This window comes from Halichoerus grypus, chromosome 9 (genome assembly GCF_964656455.1).
Source record: "Halichoerus grypus chromosome 9, mHalGry1.hap1.1, whole genome shotgun sequence".
Lineage (NCBI taxonomy): Eukaryota > Metazoa > Chordata > Mammalia > Carnivora > Phocidae > Halichoerus > Halichoerus grypus.
In genome coordinates this window covers 101403078-101420656 of record NC_135720.1, presented here as the reverse complement: position 1 = coordinate 101420656, position 17579 = coordinate 101403078, and positions in this window count along the sequence as shown.

Sequence of the window (17579 nt, the reverse complement as noted above, 5' to 3'; positions counted from 1 at the left end):
ACAACCCTGAGACCATGACCTGAGGCGAAATCAAGAGTCAGATGCTTAACTGACTGAGCCACCCAGGTGTCCCTCACCTCCAGTATTTCTAATGGTAGCTGCAATCCTTTAATGCATACATGCATTACTACTACCACTGCTGCTACTATTACCCTTTTATGAATAAAGAAACTGAGGCCTCTTGAGTTTGAGTAGCTTGCCCAAAGTCATGCAATGTGGTGAAAGTATTTCAGGCTAGATCTCTAAAGCCTCCTGCTTTTACCATTGTCTGGAGATAAAGAAAGGAGCATGACAGTTGCTGTCATTTCCCAACACCTTGTCTGGGAAACATTATTCCCCATTCAACATTTGAGTATTGGATATCTTCTGCATTTTTACCGCCTGCTTCACCATCCCCCATCTCAGGGCAAGAAATCTATTGCATATGTCAAAAAATTGTATTTCATTTTTTCCTTACTTCATTTGCTCTACCTTATTAAGATGTTTCTCCAATAACATATCAAATTCTGAAATGGCCAATAAGTCAGTGTTCTAAGTCTTGTGAAGTCCATCACCTATAATTTATTTTTACCACCAAATAGTCTTTGCAGATGAAGAACCACGACATTGTACCAAGTTAATTACTTGGAGGCAGATTTTCTCATGGCTGGCATCCCATATAGTTCTCCCTCATCTTGGTCACCCAACAGATAACTAGTTGTTGTAGTAGCACATTTTTATTGAGCTCTTACTGTGGCTGGCACTTTACATGGATTAACTTATGAAAATTTCACAACTACTTTTTGAGAAAGATCTTTTTGTTTATCCATGTATTACCTGATATTACAACTGAGCCATACTTTTTGGAATGTTAAGCAATTTTATAATGATCACCATCTCACCTACAGATCAATAAAGAGAATATTGAGGCTTGAAATTTTCTCTGTAACTTGGCCCTCAATAGTTTCTAACTTATCCTATAGCAGATTCTTTGGCCATTTTTCATTGCATGTGAATGTGCTTATATCCAATGGAATGGACACTAACTTTAAAAAGAGAATTTTATTAGGTTTTTTTAAAAGATTTTATTTATTTATTTGAGAGAGAGAGAGAGAGAGAGGGAGAGAGATAGTTAGAGCACGAGCAGGGGGCAGGGAGAGGGAGAAGCAGTCTCTTCACTGAGAAGGGAGCCCTACTCTGGGCTTGATCCCAGTACCCTGGGACTATGACCTGAGCCGAATGCAAATGCTTAACTGACTGAGCCACCCAGGTGCCCAAGATTTCTGTTTTATAACATAGACAGATTAAAAAAAAATTCTATACATACAGTAGCCTCATTAAAAATATGAGAATCGAAAAAGTGAACAGAGCAGGCAGGTTTTATGCTTTTTTGTACTTAGACAAAGAAACAACATATTTGTGAAAAATCGTGACAAAGAAGTTTGAGCTTGAGGTAGGAAATTAGTAAGGAAGTAACAAATTTTGTTTATGCAGTCTTCTGGGACTTAAATTGCTTATGATGAAGATGTCCCACTTCCTCCTAGTAAAGAGAGGCTACCTTGCACATGGGAGTTATTTCCTGCTCTCAGGAGGACTAAGGACTTTTAGAGTAATCTTTTTGTACTGACTGCTTCTCAAGTAACTTAATTCAAAGTAATCAATATACCAAAGTGTCATATTTGGAGTGACATATTCTGCTCCCCTTCAATAAGATGAAGGGCATGCACATTTATAAGAAAAAGCTCATTTTTTACACTTATTTTTAAAAAAGTTAGGACACTTGAGTGGCTCAGTCAGTTAAGCGTCTGACTCTTGATTTTGGCTCAGGTCATGATCTCAGGGTCCTAGCATTGAGCCCTACATGGGTTTTACACTCAGCAGGAAGTCTGCTTGAGATTCACTCTCTCTCTCTACACCCCCCCACAAAAAAAAAAAAGTCTTAAAAAAAAAAGGAAATGGAATTTTTCTGATGCATGGTTTTTATCCTACCCTAATTTTCCTGTTGTTCTTATATTTTTTCTTTTTTAAAAGTCTTTGTTATTCAAAATGTTCTTCCAATTGCCCACATGATTCAAAGTGGTAATTGTTAAAAACAATAAAAAACAGTCCCAATTTTACCTTTTGTTCATTCACTCAAGAAATAATTACTGATCATCTACAATGCTCATGGCATCAGCTCAGGCACTGAGAAGGCAATGATAAAAAATAAACCCTTGACATCAAGGATATCAAAAGTTTGAGTTGACATATTCTTTTTTGTACCTAATGCTCCATCTTAAAAATCATGATATGATTTGTAATGAGAAATATATAGTTGGTCTTTGTCCCCTTTCTGGAACAGAGGTCCTAAAACCCTTGGAATATCTTAAGTGATGGCAGGTTAAAGATGTGATGTCTTTTGTTATGATAATGTGACTTTTAGAATCCCCCTAGATCACCTGAGGATGGGGACTGGTCACCCATCACTGAAGAACCAACCATGAGATTAGATGGTTCAAAATTTCAGTCCCACTCCCTGATCTCCCAGAAGGGGTAGGAACTGGAGGTTTAATCAGCCAATGATCACTGGTTTAATCAACCATGCCTATGTAATGAAGCTTCATAAAAACCCAAAAGGACAGGGTTCTGAGAGCTTCCAGGTTGGTGAACACGTGGAGGTGCTGGTGTTACCCAAACCCAAGTTCAGTTGCCCATTGCTCGAAATAACAATACTCACTAGACTAGTTTTGATTGGAAGGGAATATGAATTTTATTCAGGAGGTTGACCACCTGCAGAGAAAGAGTACTCTTGTCCAAGGGCCAACTCTGAGGTTTCTCCCTGGCGCAGAGATTTTTTTTAAAGGGGTTTAATCAGTTAAGGGAGTGCAACGGTCTATGGCACTTCATGATTACCTGTAGACTCCATGATACCAGCTACAGAGTTATCTTGGTGTTGGGAGGTTGTGCAAGAAGTTCTAGTTCCTTAGTCCCTGGGGTGGGGTGGTCATACAAGAAAGTCTGGTTCCTTGGTACCCAAGTCTGGTTGTGCAAGAGTACTCTGTTCTTTCTTCAAAGAAGGGCAAGGTCTAGGGACACAAAAAGGAGGTCAGTAAAGTTATCTGTGTGACCTTGAAAAAGAAAAGCATTTTGCTAAAAGATTGTGGGCTAATCAGAAAGCCAAGGCAGTTTCAAATAGAGTTGCTGGCCTCTGTGGCCTGGGAGCATTCTGCTCCTTCATTCCCCAAATCCACCGGTCTGCAAATCTCAAAGAAAGTAAATTAATTCTGTTACAGATCAAGGACCTCAGGTCAGCAAGGAAGGAGTATGTTACCTTGAAGCAAGTTAACCTTTAAGACTGGCTGGAGTGTTATTACACTGGGAGAGTGATGTGTCTGGAGATCTCATTGATGCTAAGTACCCTTTCCCATGTAGTGCCCTATCCATCTTTTCTATCTGGCTCTTCCTAAGTTATGTCCTTTTGTGGTAAACTTGTGGTCTAGTAAGTAAAATGTTTCTCTGGGTTCTGTGAGCTTGTCTAGCAAATTAATTGAACCCAAGGAGGAGGTTGTGGAACCTCTAATTTATAGTCTGTCAGTCAGAATGATGACATGGGTGGAGGCAGAGAGAATTATGCTAAGTGAAATAAATCAGAGAAAGACAAATACCGTATGATTTCACTCATATGTGGAATTTAAGAAACAAAACAAAGTGAAAAAAAAGAGAGAGGGTGGCAAACCAAGAAACAGAATCTTAACTATAGAGAACAAACTAATGGTTACCAGAAGGAGGTGGGTGGGTGTGGGTGGGTGAAATATGTGATGGGGATTAAAGACTGTACTTGGGATGAGCACTGGGTAGAATTGTTGAATCACCATATTGTACACCTGAAACTAATATAACACTGTATGTAAACTAACTGGAATTTAAATAAACACCTTAATAATAACTAATTAAAAAAAAAGAAGTATCGGAACAACCTGGGCTTGCAAATGGCATCCTGAGTTGGAGTCCAACTCAGGAGGAAGTCTTTGGAACCTCTAATTTGTAACTGAAGGGTCAGAAGCACAGGTAAGAGCTTGGGCTGATAATACCTATGAAGGAAGTGCGGTCTTGTAAGACTGAACCCACACCTTGTGGGATTTGACATCATCTCCAGGTAGATAGTGTTAGAACTGAACTGAAGTCTAGGACGCACTGCTGGTGTCTGAGAATTGCTTGGTGTTCTGTGGGAAGTGCCACGCCCTCCCACCCCCCCAACCCACAAGTTGGAATTGGATCCAGGAACCCCCAGAAATGTATTCACTGCATAACTTGTATTTACTAAAGTCTATTTTATCCTTCCACTCTTTGGTCTGTGAGAATAATGCAATATTTCAATGTGTCATAGAATTTTGGAGTTGGGAAAAACTAAATGTACTGAGGGCCTCAAATATGCTACATGTTTCCTAGAGAGTGTCTCATGTGTTGTAAATACTCATTGAAGAGAGACTCTTGGGGATCTTCAAATATTATAATCAACCCAGAGGGGCTAAGTGACTCATCAAAGGTTACACAGTTATTCAGTGTCACAGCACTTTATCTTCAGTGTTCTATTCGAATACACTATAACCCCTTCCCTGAAGAGGCTTGCAGTCCAAGTGGCAGCTGGAATTTATGTATTGTGGAGAAATATACCTACATAGGGCAGGATTTGAGAGCATAGACAGGAGGTTGACAATCTGGGTTGAAATACCTCCTCTGTCAACTGATCCCTTTGTCTCCCCTTTTCTCTCTTTAAAATGGAGTGTAAATAATGGTATCTGTCATAAAGGGTTGTTGTGGATTATATAAGTTAATAGAAACAGCACATTGTAATTGCTATGTATCTGTTGACTTTAAAAGGACCATGTGATTTTTAAAAATACAGAGATATATGGACTATGACAATGGAGTGTAGTGATCTTGATTTCCTAACACAGCATATTTCTGGAATATAGGCACTGGATGGAAATCAGTATTTCTTCCATTTGGAGGATGATGCCACAGGTATGGGCATCAAGGCTGTTGTATAGCTAAGAATTTCACCATGAACATAGAAGTTAGTTATCTCCAAAATGGACATGGCTGAGGATAGAACAAACTGTGCTAGAACCCTGCAGACTGAGGAAAGAATGGATTGAAATGAGTAACCTAGTAAAAAAACCATCACCACCTACAAAAAAGAGTTACTTATTACTTGACCTGATGAAAAGATATAACAGCCTCTGTCTTTAGGAGCTTACTTTTAGCAGGAAAGATAAATAAAAAAATAATGTGTGACAGGGGCATGGCAGAGGTGAGCCCGGCATGCCGTGAAAAGCCCTGAACCTGAACTTGCTGCCCAATTCCATGCTTAAAGAATCAGGTATCAGACTCAGGCACCTGGCTTGATTCATCACTTACAAGCTGGGTCATCCTCTGCATGTTATTCAATTCCTCTTTTTCTCATTGTGGAACTAGCCCTGAGGCATAGGTGTTTTTACCCAAATGACATTTGTTTCTTGTAGAATCAAGTCTCCCTTTACTTCTGATTCCTTCCTGGTAATGATTCAGTTCTCTAAGACCAACTGTCTGTTGGTTAACTTCTTGCAAAATGCTATTGAAATCAGCTCCATCTGATGTTGAAGGTAAGCAATCCAAGTAGAAGCCTGAGGTGGGTGAGGCCACAGGACATGTCATGTAGGATGGCTGTAACCACAAGGCTTGGACCTGTCATTGTTCCAGGGATGTGGCTGGTGCTGACACAGTCGTGATTATTGAAGGGGCAGATGGTACACCTGGCCCACAATATTACATGGCTGCCACCACAAAGATAGTTAGACCCCAACGTCTGTCACATCAAAGGAAGGGCTGGTGCATCCAGACCTATGAATGTTATCAAAATAGGGCTGGAAGAGTGTGAACTTCTGCAAAGGAACAGAGACCAACTCCATATTCTTTCTTTTTTTTTTAAGATTTTATTTATTTATTTGAGAGAGAGAGAGAGTGGGAGAGAGCATGAGAAAGGAGAGGGGAGAGGGCCAGAGGGAGAAGCAGACTCCCCGCTGAGCAAGGAGCCCGATGCGGGGCTCGATCCTGGGACTCAGAGATCATGACCTGAGCTGAAGGCAGTCACTTAACCAACTGAGCCACCCAGGTGCTCTCCAACTCCATACTCTTTAATCCCAGTTGCATCTGTTCATTTTATCCATTTGATACCCGCATCTCTATATCTCAATAAAGGTCATTTTTCCTCCCTGAGTCCCCACTTGGCAGAGTCCTCATAGCATTCCACCTACAGCATACAACCTGATCAGAGATCCTGGGGATACAGGGTAATACAAATTTTATCCTGTGTCTAAATTAAATTTTTTTATACCAATTATCCACTCTCAAGCCTGCCTCAATCACTTTGGTCGAGTTTCTTATTCCTACTTACGTTCCATTTTTTGTTTGTTTTGTTTCTTGGCATTACAACTCAGCACTAATGATTTAACATTGGACTTTCCAATCAGTTATATCTTCACTATGCACTTGAGAAAAGGCAAATTTTGGCTAAAGTTAAACTTTAGTCAAAATGGTCACACAGCTTAGAACTATAACCGTAAGGTTTTATTCTCTCCCATACACATCACATTTTGCATAGATTTTCACAAAGTATTTGTATATATATGTACATATTTAGGGGCAACTCCCACAATTACTGGCTGAACAGTAGATTGAATGCTGATAGTTATTTTTTCTGTGTTCAATATTTGGTTTTGTGTAACTGTTTTACCTGCCCATTAAAAGAAACAACCAAAAACGTTCATTTACATTCGGTTGCTGTTTGCTATTTTCTTTTCAGTTAAACATGCAAATTGTCATCATTGGCAAATTGAGTATACAACAATTAGATGGAAATCGCCTCTTTATTCAATTTTTCTAAAGCATGAATGTCTTTCCACTTTCCAAATACATTTCCCTTTTTCGGTGTTTCAGGTTTGTGTGATTTTTAGTAATCAGTTCTTTTTTAATTGCCTTTTTTTTTTTTAATTCTCCAACACTTGCATCAAGCTGTGCTTTAGAATTGGATTTAGGTTTTGTTTTGTTTTTTTCCGAGGGTATTATTTGTGGAACATCAATGATACTTTATAAAATACAGAATAAAAGATGTCATAAGAGAATTGACTATTATTTTAAACTAAAATAACCTAGCAACAAGAGGCTGAAACCTCTTGTTTTAGTGGAAGAGTATTTCTTCTTTGGTGCTACTTGGAATATACTCACAATCTTTTGCTAAGGCTAAATTCTGTGACTGAATATCCTCTGTGACCTCTTAAGCTTTCTTTCTCTGGCTCTAGCTCTTGTTTTATTTGAGCCACATGTTTTGAATGTCTCCCAAGTCTGGTTCCTTAGCTCTCTGCTCTTCTCTATTTATATCCGCCACTCCCATCACTTTCCTTTCACCACTATATATGGGTGATCTGTGACCCTGACCTAAATTCTAGCTTTACGTGTCTAAAAATTGCTAGAATATATTTTTATTGGACATCTTGAACTAAAAAGTCCACAACCCATGCTTGCTGTTTTATTTTTTATGATTGCATCAGTTGGTAAAGAATGAGATAAATCTCTACGATGCCTGCTCAAAGATAATGGTATTCTTATTTCTTTGACTCCTTTGCAGGAAGCCAGGTCACATGCAAAAGCATTTAAGCTGCATCATATAAACTCACTTCTAAAGAAGTGTACATTATCAATATATCATTGTGCTTCCATGCTATTTATTATTTATTTTTTACTGGGCTTAAATACATAAGATAAAATTTACCATCTTAACCATTTTGAAGTGTACAGTAGATTAACTATATGCACATTGCTGTACAATAGATCCCTAGAATTTTTTCGTTTTGTGAAACTGAAAGTCTTTATCTATTGAACAACTCCCCTTTTCCTTCTTCCCCAGCACCTGGCAACCACTATTCTACTTTTGTTTCTGAGGATTTGACCATTTTAGATACCTCATATAAGTAGAATTGTAAAGTATTTATCTTTTCATGACTGGCTTATTTCACTTAGCATAATGCTTTCACGGTTTACCTATGTTGAAGCGTGTGACAGACTTCCTTTTTTATGAGGCTGAAAAATATTTCATTCTATGTATGTATCACATTTTCTTTATCCATTCATCTGCTGATGGACTTCAGGCTGCTTTGACCTCTTGGTTATTTTGAATAATGCTACAATAAACATAGGTTTGCAAATATACCTTTGAGATTCTTTTTTTAAAAAAATTTAAATTTAAATTCAATTAATTAACATATAATATATTATTAGTTTCAGAGGTAGAGGTCATTGATTCATCATTCTTATATAATACCCAGTGCTCATTACATCACATGCCATCCTTAATGTCCATGACCCAGTTACCCCATCCCCCCACCTATCGCCCCTCCAGCAACCCTCAGTTTGTTTCCTATGATTAAGAGTCTTTTATGGTTTTTCTCCCTCTCTGATTTCATCTTGTTTTATTTTTTCCTATCTTCCCCTATGATCCTCTGTTTTGTTTCCTAAATACCACATATGAGTGAGATCATATGATAATTATCTTTCTCCGATTGACTTATTTCACTTAGCATAATACCCTCTAGTTCCAACCACATCATTGCAAATGTCAAGATTTATTTATTTATTTTTTTTATGGCTGAGTAGTGTTCTCTTGAATTTATACCACAGCTTCTTTATACATTCATCTGTCAATGGACATTTGAGCTCTCCATAATTTGGCTATTGTGGACATTGCTGCTATAAACATTGGGGTACAGGTGCCCCTTCAGATCACTGCATTTGTATCTTTGGGGTAAATACCCAGTAGTGCAATTTCTGGGTCATAGGGTAGCCTTATTTTTAACTTTTTGAGGAACCTCAATACTGTTTTCCAGAGTGGCCGCACCAGCTTCCATTCCCACCAACAGTGTAAGAGGGTACCCCTTTCTCCATATCCTCGCCAACTTTTGTTGTTTCCTGACTGGTTAATTTTAGCCATTCTGACCTGTGTGAAATGGTATCTCATTGTGGATTTGATTTGTATTTCTCTGATGCCGAGTGATGTTGAGCATTTTTTCATGTGTTTATTGGCCATTTGGATGTCTTCTTTGGAGAAATGTCTGTTCATGTCTTCTGCCCATTTCTTGATTGGATTATTTGTTCTTTGGTTGTTGAGTCTGATAAGTTCTTTATAGATTTTGGATACTAACCCTTTATCTGATATGTCATTTGCAAATATCTTCTCCCATTCTGTCGGTTGTCTTTTGGTTTTGTCAGTTCTTTCCTTTGTTGTGCAAAAGCTTTTTATCTTGATGAACTTCCAATAGTTCATTTTTCCTTTGTTTTTGTTACCTTTGGAGATGTGTCTAGCAAGGAATTGCTGCAGGCAAGCTCAAAGAGGTTGCTCCCTGTGTTCTCCTCTAGGATTTTGATGGATTTGTGTCTCACATTTAGGTCTCTCATCTATTTTGAGTCTATTTTTGTGTATGGTATAAAGAAATGGTTCAGTTTCATTCTTCTGCATGTGGCTGTCCAATTTTCCCAACACCATTTGTTGAAGAGACTGTCTTTTTCCCATAGGATATTCTTTTATTTTTTATTTTTTTAAATACATTTTTTAAAGATTTTATTTACTTATTTGACACACAGAGATAGTGAGAGAGAGAGAGATCACAAGCAGGGGGAGTGGAAGGCAGAGGGAGAGGGAGAAGCAGGCTCCCCACACAGCAAGGAGCCCGATGTGGGGCTCGAGCCCAGGACTCTGGAATCATGACCTGAGCAGAAGGCAGCTGCTTAACCAACTGAGCCACCCAGGCGCCCCTCCATTGGATATTATTTCCTGCCTTGTCAAAGATTAGTTGGCCAAAGAGTTGAGGGTCCACTTCCGGGTTCTCTATTTTGTTCCATTGATCTAGGTGTCTGTTTATGTGCCAGTATCATACTGTCTTGATGATTAAGCTTTGTAATAGAGCTTAAAGTCCAGAATTGTGATGCCACAAGCTTTGGTTTTCATTTTCAACATTCCTTTGTCTATTCAGGGTCTTTTCTGGTTCCGTACAAATTTTAGGATTATTTGTTCCAGCTCTCTGAAAAAAATTGATGGTATTTTGATAGGGATTTCATTGAATGTATAGATTGCTCTAGGTAGCATAGACATCTTCACAATATTTGTTCTTCCAAACCATGAGCATGGAACGTTTTCCCATTTCTTTGTGTCTTCCTCAATTTCTTTCATGAGTGTTCTATAGTTTTCTGAGTACAGATCCTTTGCCTCTTTGGTTAGGTTTATTCCTAGGTATCTTATGGTTTTGGGTGCAAAGGTAAATGAGATCAACTCCTTAATTTCTCTTTCTTCTGTCTCATTATTAGTGTATAGAAATGCAACTGATTTCTGTGCATTTATTTTATATCCTGCCATTTTACTGATTTCCTGTATGAGTTCTAGCAGTTTTGGGGTGGAGTCTTTTGGGTTTTCCACATAAAGTATCATGTCATCTGTGAAGAGTGAGAATTTGACTTCTTCTTTGCCGATTTGGGTGCCTTTTATCTCTTTTTGTTGTCTGATTGCTGAGGCTAGGACTTCTAGAACTAGGTTGAACTACAGTAGTGATAGTGGACACCCTGCCATGTTCCTGACTTTAGGAGAAAACCTCTCAGTTTTTCCCCTTTGAGAATGATATTCACTGCGGGCTTTTCTTAGATGGCTTTTATGACATTGAGTTATGTTCCCTCTATCCCTACACTCTGAAGAGTTTTAATCAAGAAAGAATGCTGTACTTTGTCAAATGCTTTTCTGCATCTATTGATAGGATCATATGGGTTCTTGTCCTTTCTTTCATTAATGCAGTGGATCATGTTGATTGGTTTGTGGATGTTGAACCAATTTTATAGCCCAGAATAAATCCCACCTGGTCGTGGTGAATAATTCTTTAATGTACTGTTGGATCCTATTGACTAGTATGTTGGTGAGAATTTTTGCATTCATGTTCATCAAGGATATTGGTCTGTAAATTCTCCTTTTTGATAGGGTCTTTGTCTGGTTTTGGGATCAAGGTAATGGTGGCCTCATAGAACGAGTTTGGAAGTTTTCCTTCTATTTCTATTTTTTGAAATTGCTTTAGAGGAATAGACAGTAATTCTTCTTTAAATGTTTGTTAGAATTCCCCTGGGAAGCCATCTGGCCCTGGACTCTTCCTTGTTGGGAGATTTTTGATTACCGCTTCAATTTCTTTGCTGGTTTTGGGTCTGTTCAGATTTTCTATTTCTTCCTGGTTCAGTTTTGGTAGTCTGTACTGCTGTAGGAATGCATCCATTTCTTCCAGATTAAATAATTTGTTGGCCTATAGTTGTTCATAATATATTCTTATAATTGTTTATATTTCTTTGGTATTGGTTGTGATCTCTCCTCTCTCATTCATGATTTTATTAATTTGGGTCCTTTCTCTTCTTTTTGATAAGTCTGGCTGGGGGTTATCAATCTTATTAGTTCTTTCAAAGAACCAGCTCCTAGTTTCGTTGATCTGTTCTACTGTTCTTTTGGTTTCTATTTCATTGATTTCTGCTCTAATCTTTATTAATTCTCTTCTCCAGCTGGGTTTAGGCTTTATTTGTTCTTTCTCCAGCTCCTTTATGTGTAAGGTTAGCTTGTGTATTTGAGACCTTTCTTGTTTCTTGAGAAGGCTTGTATTGCTATATACTTTCCTCTTAGGACCGCCTTTGTTGCATCCCAAAGGTTTTGAACAGTTGTGTTTTAATTTTCATTTGTTTCCATGAATTTTTTAAATTCTTCTTTAATTTCCTGGTTGACCCATTCTTTCTTTAGTAGGATACTCTTTAGCCTCCATGTATTTGAGTTCTTTCCAAATTTCATCTTGTGATTGAGTTCAAGTTTTAAAGCATTGTGATCTGAAAATATGCAGGGAATGATCCCAATCTTTTGGCATTGCTTGGGACCTGATTTGTGACCCAGTATGTGATTTTTTCTGCAGAATGTTCCATGTGCACTTGAGAAGAATGTGTATTCTGTTGCTTTAGGATGGAATGTTCTATATATATATCTGTGAAGTCCATCTGGTCCAGTGTGTAATTCAAAGCCCTTGTTTCCTTGTTGATCTTCTGCTTAGAAAGAAGATCTGTCTATTGTAGTGAATAGGGTGTTAACATCCCCTACTATTATTGTATTATTATCAATGTGTTTCTTTAATTTTGTTATTAATTGGTTTATATATTTGGCTGCTTCAAAGTTTGGAACATAAATATTTATAATTATTAGATCTTCTTATTGGATAGATCCTTTAAGTATGATATAGTGTCCCTCTTCATCCCTTACTACAATCTTTGGTTTAAAAACAAATTTGTCTGATAGAAGGATTGCTACCCCAGCTTTCTTTTTATGTCCATTAGCATGATAAATGGTCTCTATCCACACTCCATGCTCATCCAGACTGTGACTGAGCATTTTAAATCAGGCATGCCACCATGTTTGGAGTCTCCAAACCCTGCAAACTTCTGTGGTGTGCATCCATGCTGCTCTTTCCAGGGGAGGGAGGGTGATCTTGCAGCGGTTCTGCTTGCTGGGCCCCGGCTCAGAGAGCATTTGCCCAACCATGCTGCAGTTCGCGGTTTATGGGAACACCAAGCTGAAAGCCCACTCCTGGGCTCACTGATTAGTGCTGGCTTTCCCATTCAGATGCCTGGGAACTCTGCCACACTCAGGCACACCCGGTCTTCTGTGACCCCAAGGATCCTGAGACTACACTGTCCCACCTAGGATTCCACCCAGCTTTGCCACCTGAGCACCTTTCAGGCTGGACATCTCTCACTGAAGCAGACTTCTAAAAGTTCTGATTTTGTGCTCTGCTGCTATATCACTTACCAGTGTTGGCTTTTGGAGGCTCCCTTCCCCTGTGGTTTATCTTTTGATATATTGCCTCAGATTCACTTCTCTGCATCTTCTACCTTATAGAAAGTGGTCACTTTTCTATTTGTAGGGTTGAAGCTATTCTTTTTCTTAGAACTCCGGTTGATTTTGCAGGTGTTCAGAATGATTTTATAGCTATCTAGCTGAATTCCTGGGACCAGATGAAACTAAGGTCTCCTACTTCTCTGCCATCTTGGACTATCTCTGAGATTCTGTTTTCAGTTCTTTTGAATATATACCTAAAAGTGGGATTGCTGGATCATATGATAATTGTATTTTTAATCTTTTGAGGACCTCCATACTCTTTTCTATAGTGGAAGCACCAATTTACATCCCCATCAACAGTTCACAAGGTTTCCAGGGTCTCCACATCCTCCCTAACACTTGTTTTCTTCTTTCCTTCCCTCCTTCCTTCCTTCCTTCTTTCCATCCTTCCTCTCTCTTTTTCTCTTTCTTTCTTTCCTTTCTTTTCTCTCTCTTTCTTTCTTTCTTTCTTTCTTTCTTCTTTTGTAGCTATTGTAATGTGTGTGAGGTAATATCTCATTGTGGTTTTCATTGGCAATTTTTTACAAAGGATGTTGAGCATCCTTTCATATGTTTGTTTGTCATTCATATATCTCCTTTGGATAATTTTCTACTCAAGTTTTTTGCCCATTTTTAAATTGAATTTGTTGTTGTTGTTGCTGAGTTGTAGGAATTCTTTATATATTCTGGATATTAACCTCATATCAAATATAAAGTTGGCAAATATTTTCTCCCATTCCAAAGATTACTTTTTCAATCTGTTGATAGTTACCTTTGCTGCGCAGAAGCTTTTAAGTTTGATAATAGTACCATTTTTCTATTTTCCTTTTTGTTGAATATTGGTGTTTTATGAAAGAATCATTGCTAAAGAGATGCCTGGGTGGCTCAGTCGGTTCAGCACCTGCCTTCAGCTTAGGTCATGATCCTGGAATCCTGGAATTGAGCCCTGCATTGGGATCCCTGCTCAGCGGGGAGCCTGCTTCTCCCTCTCCCTCTGCCTGCCTCTCCCTCTTGTGCTCTCTTGCTTGCTCTCTCACCCTCTCTCAAATAAAGAAATAAAAATAAATAAAATCTTAAAAAAAAGAATCATTGCTAAATCTGATGTCATGAATCTTTTACTTTGTATCTAGGGGCTTTATAGTTTCAGGTTTTATGTTAGATCTTTAATCCATTTTTAGTTCGTTTTTGTATATTGGTCTATGTGCCAGTACTGTACCGTTTTTTTTTTTTTTTACTGTGAATTTTTTTTATTTAATTATGTTATGTTAATCACCATACATTACATCATTAGTTTTTGATGTAATGTTCCATGATTCATTGTTTGCATATAACACCCAGTGCTCCATTCAGTATGTGCCCTCTTTAACACCCATCACCAGGCTAACCCATCCTCCCACCCCCTCCCCTCTAGAACCCTCAGTTTGTTTCTCAGAGTCCATAGTCTCTCATGGTTTGTCTCCCCCTCCTATTTCCCCCTGTTCATTTTTCCCTTCCTACTATCTTCTTATTCTTCTTCTTTTTTTTTTTTTTTTTTTACATATAATGTATTATTTATTTCAGAGGTACAGGTCTGTGATTCAACAGTCTTACACAATTCACAGTGCTCACCATAGCGAATATCATTCTCAATGGGGAAAAACTGAGAGCTTTCCCCCTAAGGTCAGGAACACGGCAGGGATGTCCACTATCACCACTGCTATTCAACTTAGTACTAAAAGTCCTAGCCACAGCAATCAGACAACAAAAAGAAATAAAAGGCATCCGAATCGGCAAAGAAGAAGTCAAACTCTCACTCTTTTTACTGTTTTGATTACCATAGCTTTGCAATATGTTTTGAATTTAGGGAATGTGAGGCCTCTAGCTTTGTTTTTCTTTCTCAAGATTATTTTGACTAAAGTCCTCTGGCATTCCATACAAATTTTAGGATTTTTTTTTTTTTTATTTCTGTAAAAAGTGCCATTGGGATTTTGATATGGATTGAATCAAATTGAATCTGTAAATCACTTTGGGTAGTATGAACATTTTAACAAGAGTATGTCTTTCAATTAATGAACATGAGATGTGTTTCCATTTATTTATGTCCCCTCTACCTCCAGGTATGTTTTGTAGTTTTCAGTTATAAGTCTTTCACATCCTTGGTTAAATTTATTTCTAAACATGTCATCTGTGAACAGAAATAATTTTACTTCTTTCTTTCATATTTTGATCATTTTATTTTTTTTCTTACCTAATTGCTCTAGTGAGATTTTCAGTACTACGTTGAATGGAAGTGGTAAGGGTGGGCATCATTACCTTGTTACTATCTTAGAGAAAAAAACTCAGTTTTTCCCATTAGGTATAATAATAGCTGGACATTTTTCATAGATGGCTTTTAGTATGATGTAACTTCCTTCTATTCTTAGTATGCTGAGTGTTTTATCATGAAAAAGTGGTGAATTTTGTCAAATGACTTTTCTGCATTAATTGAGATGATCACTTGGTTTTGTCTTTTAATGTGGTATATTGCATTGACTAATTTTTGCATATTGAAACATTCTTGCATTCTAGGAGTAAATCCCATTTAGTCATGGTGTATAATCTTAATTTGTTGTTGGATTTGGTTTACTAGTATTTTATGGATGACTTTTTCATCAGTATTTATCAGGGATATTGGTATGTAGTTTCTTATAGTATCTTTGTCTGATTTTAGCATTGGGATAATTATGGCCTCATAGAATGAATTTGAAAATGTTTCCTCCTCTTTAAAAACATTTCTTTATGATTCAATCTCAGTAGGTTATATGTTTCTAGAAATTTATCCATCTTTCCTAGGTTATCCAATTTGTTGGTGTATAATTATTCATAGTAGTCTTATATTGTCCTTTTTATTTCCGTGACATCAGTGGTAATGTCTCCTCATCCATTTCTGAATTTTATTATCTGAGTCTTTTCTCTTTTTTTTCTTAGCCTATTTAAGGGTCCCATGTATTTATTTTAAGAAAGACAAATTTTTTCTTTTCTTTTTCTTTTTTCACTGCAACAGTCATTAACCTAAACATGGAATAATATGTCACATATTTACACTTGTGATTTTAAGAGTAGAACAAAAGCCAGAAGATCCTAGGATGAGGTATTGTCTTTGTCTTCTTGGGCTGCAATAACAGGATATAATAGACTTCATGGTTTAAACAACAGAAATTTATTTTCTCATGGTTCTGGAAGCTAGAAGTCTCAGATCCAGGTCCAACTGGATCAGTTTCTGATAAAGGCAGTCATTTCTAGCTTGCAAATGGCTGCCTTCTTGCTGTGTCCTCATAGGGCAGAAAGAGAATGAACAAGTTCTCTGTTGTCTCTTCTTATATTTTATCAGATCACAACCACACCCTTATGAACTCATTTAACCTGAATAACCTCCTTATAGGCCCTATCCTCAGATAGATACACTGGGAGTTAGGGCTTCAAGATAGGAATTTTGGAGGACACAATTCCATCCAGAGCAGGTGTACACAGAAAGAGAGGAAATATTTTCTTGTTTAGTGCAACATAAATTTGGAACATGCTTTCACCAAAAAGAAGACACTGACAACAAATATTGAAGTAGATTTTTGCTCCAAGATAAGTTTTTCTGTTTTTTCAATTTCTGCCAGTATTTCTTATATGGAATCACTTGTGCAAAAGGGCAGAAATTCACTCAAGTTATATGGGGGAAAAAAACAAGTAACCTTATGGAATTATAGTACAGGAATACAGCCAGATTTCATAAGTCCTCCACAGCCCTCAAGTCTTTCCTTAACTGTTTGGTATAATTTAAATCTCATACTGAATAAAACTTATACTAAATAATAACTTAATGAAAAAAAATCTATTTTAGATATGTGTATAACTCCATCATTTTATAGAGGTTTGCAAAAGAAAAATAAAACAATACATAACAGATGTACAATCATATTCCTAGAGAAAAAAGTTTTCTTTTAATGTTTATTCTTTTTTTAGATTGTCCAAGGTAGAATGAAGTGAAAAAAAAATAATATCACATCTGTTACCTGACTCTGTTTCTTTTTTAATGAAGTGATATAGTTTCCCTCTGCTAAGAAAATACTAACACCTAGTGGTCTATTTTCTTTGAATATGAGGGATTTATATGCACATATCCTCCCTTCTCTATCATCTGCCATAAAGCTATATACTGCATCTCCTCCTAATGACTTCACATAAATCTTGAGCTCTTCCTTTTAAAAATGGGCTTAAAAACAAAATCTATTATAAAGCCCAATTTCATGTATTTCAAACAAAAATTGATTTTGATTATTTATGATCACATTTTTTTTAGTGTTCAAATTCAGTTATTTTATTAATACTCCAAAATATCCTTTAAAGAAAAATACCAAAGGAAAATAAAAAGATGTTACTTAAAAGTCACTTAAAACATTAATAATTAGATCTAGTCAGAGAAGGCAATGATTAATAACCTGAATTAATGGCATACTTGTGTTTGTTCCAATGTAGTTTTAAATGGAAGAAAAATCATAAGCAAATTGTAGTAAATGTTGAAATGAAAAAGAGAAAATGAGTTTCCTCCCTGAATGAAAAATGATGGTCAAGGGAAATAATAAACAAAACTTTATATACAAATGCCATGTAGGTGGATGTCCAATTCAAAGTAATAAAATCA